This window comes from Herpailurus yagouaroundi, unplaced genomic scaffold (genome assembly GCF_014898765.1).
Source record: "Herpailurus yagouaroundi ecotype Mexico unplaced genomic scaffold, PumYag 28, whole genome shotgun sequence".
Classification (NCBI taxonomy): Eukaryota; Metazoa; Chordata; class Mammalia; order Carnivora; family Felidae; genus Herpailurus; species Herpailurus yagouaroundi.
The window spans coordinates 7,114,339-7,118,786 of record NW_024412376.1 but is presented as its reverse complement, the minus strand read 5'-3'; the positions used below and the strand labels follow the sequence as shown (position 1 = coordinate 7,118,786).

At 46.3% G+C, this 4,448-nt stretch overlaps 1 long non-coding RNA gene across 1 annotated transcript; it reads right to left on the bottom strand.

Annotated features, from left to right (window-relative positions):
* Nucleotides 1-252: 252 nt before the first annotated feature.
* LOC121038721 (uncharacterized) lies at nt 253-3,597 on the bottom strand. Its single transcript, XR_005794551.1, has 2 exons — nt 3,192-3,597; nt 253-2,928 (listed from the first exon to the last, which is right to left on the bottom strand). It is a non-coding gene; the product is annotated as an uncharacterized LOC121038721 (long non-coding RNA).
* Nucleotides 3,598-4,448: the final 851 nt, after the last annotated feature.

The following is a 4,448-nucleotide window of genomic DNA, read 5'->3' as shown; positions in this document are numbered from 1 at the left end:
AATGCAATATTGGTTTCAGGAATAGAATTCAGTGATTCATCATTTACATACAATACCCAGTGCTCATCATGACAAGTACCCCCCTTAATACCTGTCATTCATCACCCATCTCGCCCAACCCCCACCCACTCCCTCCATCAACCCTCAGTTTGTTCTCTATGGTAAAGAGTATCTTATGGTTTGTTTCACTCTCTCTTTTTTCTCCCCTCCCATATATTCATATGTTTTGTTTCTTAGACCCTGATTTTTTTTAACTAGATTAATCATAATCTTTGATTCATGATACACGTTCATCATAGGATATGTGTGGCCTGTTTTAATTTAATTGTCTACTTAAATTTTGTTTTTACAACAGCTTTCTTCTCACTACACTGTTTCTTTCTAGGTAATCTTATCAACTTCCACAATTTTAATCCCCACCCACATATCCATGACTCCCTTGTACATCCTCAGCTAACTCAGGTCCCATGGAAGTTATGGAGCCCAGTATCCAGCTGCCCACTGGCATATCTCAAAAGCATCCGAATCCAACATAGTCAAAACTAAACTCACTTTCTTCTCAGTAAATAGCCCACCATCCACCTCCTTCACAAATAAAATGGAGGCATCATCATTGACTCTCATGCCCCATATTCTATCTAAAATTATCAGTTTTTACTTACTGTTATTTAAGTTCACCTGCTTCTCTCATTATCTCACCTTAATCCATGCTACCATCACCTCTTACCTACAGTAGATACAGCCTCCCAACCAGCCTTCCCCATATTCTCTCTGACCACCACTAATAAAATACCCACGATGCAGCCAGAATGAGACCTTTGAAATATAAAGACCATGTCATCATACTACCCCATTAAATCCAAGTCATTAACAGGCCCTATAAGATCCTACATAGCTCTCTCCCCTACCTCTCACCTGAGCCCCATCCCTTACCTCACACACTCCTCTCTCAGGCATGTGGCTTTTTCTCATCCCCTCCCCCAAGTACATGACTTTTTTTTTCTCATCTCAGAGAAGCAGAATTGTATCAATCATAATCTTCACTTAATGACTCACTGTCTTCATTGCTCAGATATAGGATGGCTTATTTACTTATTTATTTCTTTAGGTTGATAAGTAATTTTTTTGCAATGTCATGAGCACTCATAATCCCACTGACCAAAACAAAAGCAAACAATCTACAGCAAACCATCTGGTGACCTCACATCTCATCATCCTGGTTACCAGCCATCATCCTGAATCTTGTGTTTACCATTCCCTTGTCTTACTGTTTCTAGAGTGTGTGTGTGTGTGTGTGTGTGTGTGTGTGTGTGTGTGTAAAATACAGCACATATTTCTAGAAGTAATTCTAGCTGTTTTGACTTTATATTATTTGGAGACTTGTTTTCTATTTAATATTACATTACTAGAGTTTATCCATATTGTTGCATGTTATGGTTGTCCATCTGTTTAATGTTCAATATGCCATTGTGTGGACATACTGTAGTTTACTTACCCACTCTTCTGTTGATCACCAATCACATCGTTTCCTGGTTTGCTTGGTTTTTGATTAAACAGTACTGCCATGAACATTCTTACACGCGCCCCTTGGTACATTTCTTGGTGTGCATTGATGGATGTATGGGTTGGTTTTATGTTTGGCTTTAGGAAGCACTTGGAAGCTGACTGCCAAAGTGGTTGCCCTGGTTCACACCCCCACCAGACATGTGTAAAAGACCCCATGGTTCCATATGCTCTGCAACACTTGGTATGGTCAGCTGTTTATTTTTTTTATTGAGGTATACTTGACTTATAGCATTAGAGTAGTTTCGAGTGTACAACATAATGATTCAATATTTGTATATATGGTGAAATGACCACCACAGTAAGTGTAGTTGACATTTGTCCCCACACACAGTTACAGAATTTTCTTTCTTGTGATGAGATCTTTTAGGGTCTACTCTCTTAGCAACTTTCAAGTATGCAATACAGTATTATTAATTGTAGTCACCTGTACATCCTATCCCCTGGACTTACTGATTTTATAACTGGAAGTCTGTAACCTGTGACTCCTTTTCACTCCCAAGCAACCACCAATCTGTCCTCTGTAGCTATGAGCTTGGTTTTTTAGGTCATTTTTTTTTTTTAATTCTACATGTAAGTTGTCAGCCTCATTGCCAGTCAATGCTGTAAAATGGTATCGGCAGTTCCCTGATCACTAATTAGACTGAACATCTCTATATGTGTTTATCAGCCACATATGTTTCCTTCCATTATTTTTGTGTGTCTTTTGCCTATTTTCAGGAGATTGCTTTGTGCTCTTCTAGTCGATCTGTAACAGTCCTTTACATACTCTTCATTGTAACCCTTTGCTGTTTCTGTCTATTATAGATATGTTCTCGGGCCCCAGGCTGCCCTGCCCAACTGAGATGCTCCTCCTTTTCCAATTCAACAGGTGAACTCCTAGTCAACCTTCAGGTCTCAAGTATCACTTCCTCAGGGAAGCCTTCTCTGATTTCCCTAATTTGATCAAATGCTACTATTTAATGCTCTCATAGGATGAGGTAACACTCTTTGGCATTTCTACAGCTCTCACCTTTACATGACTTCTGTGATTCTTTCATATATGCTCCACGAGAGGGTGAAGGCGCAACTTTTCATTTGCTTATATTTATTTACTGTGACTTGACACAAAATGGCCCTCAAATACCTTTAGATGAATGAGTGTTACATTTGTATGTGTGTTATCTCACACCTGCCCAAAATGCGGTCCCGGTCATGCTGTGCAGGCCTCCAATCTCTCCCTGTCCACTTAGTTTTCTCTGTCTTTACCCACACCTCTTCTTGCTTTGTGCTTCCACTAAGCCTTACCGGGCACAAGGAAGGAATGTCTGTTTGAAGAGCTTATCATTCCACGGGAGGAGAAAGCCAGATGAAATGGGACCAGACCTGAAAGACACTGAAGATAACCCAGAGGGGCGGGACGACCACTCTCCCACCCCGTCACGACTATATAGGGAAACCAGGAGCACAGAGGCCGTGCTCATTCATTCTGTATCTTATTAACTCATGACGAGAAGGCCATCACACAAAAGGTGTTTGGTTTTATGCGCCAAATGCCTTTGGTTTTATGGAGCCAGAAACCATTCTGGAGAACGATGGTGAACGGGAAGTGGGCTCCGGGAAGGCGGAGGGGCAGGTGCCCCACGCACCTGTTGCACAGCTTCGCGAGGCCGAACCGCGCTTGGAGAGGCCAGACCGATCCGGCAGACACGGATCCGGCAGCCCTGCACTCCAGTCCCTCAGCCGCCCGGTCCTCCAAACAGGCCTGGCAGAGACCCCACGAGGCCGTCTTCTGACCGCCATCCGCCTTTGCTGCAAACAGGTTCTTCCAAGCTGGCCTCTCCGCAGACGGTACTCCTTAGGCTCTTTTTCATTTCTGTCAGGAAATAAAATGGCCGAGAAGATACCCTTAGACTCCTTTGCCACCAGCGCACCCCTCTGAAGGACAGGCACCGGCCTGGGAGCTGCCGCCTAGCCGGCAGAGGCTCACTCTCCAGCCCAGGACGGGGAGAGCGAGGCTCAGCGCAGCATTGCTGTTTTCCCTTCACTGGGTCGGTAAACGTTCTGGCCATTTTGAAGTATTATTTCCCCCTTTAGGACAATGTACTTGGGTTTGGGTTCTTTTCGCTGTGTTTATGCAGTAATGTTTCCAGCAAGAGGGATGCACCTGTTCCGCAGGCCCATTAGACTCCGAATTGCTTCTCCCTGAGCAGAGGCATGGAGGAAAGCCGGCCTTGGCACTCACGGCACACTGCGGAGGAAGACAGGGCGTCCGCGTCGCAAAGACCAAGCTGTAACCTTGAGCCACAAGCCAAGTGGCTGGGCGCTGGGAGAGGGAGGCGGGTGGTGCCCGGAAGAAGCTGAGGCTTAGCGAGCGAGGAAGGGGACATGCCCAAGGTCACGCTGCCAATTAGTCGGGAAGTTGGAGTCACGGCCACAGAAAGCCGGTCTGTCTGACTCCAAGCCCACGCTCTCCCCCGCGCTGTTATGTCTTGGAGCTGCCTGAGGAAAGGGAGAGGTGGGGAGACAGGAGGGCAGCCTTTCCAGCAGTCACAGGCCTGTGCCCCCACAGCTAAGGGCTGTCTTTGTATCTTATCTCCACGCGAAGGAGGCCCCCACAGGGCTGCTTACCGAGCACTTGGGAGGGGTGAGAGAGGGAGGGAAGTGAACGGGGTGGTCCCTCTAACTCATTCTGGAAGCTTCCTCCAGCTCTGAGGCCCATCAGTTGCTCCAGTTCCTCCTCCCACGTCTCCCTCCTGCAGAAAAGACCAAGGGCATCCTGACCGGGGGTGGGAAGGATGGAATCACACGCCCCCCACTCGGGCCTCCGGCATCCAAGGCGCCCCATGTTGGAGGTGGTGGGGGGAGACTGCTCCATAGGCTTGCAGGGTCTTTTGTGTGGAGTG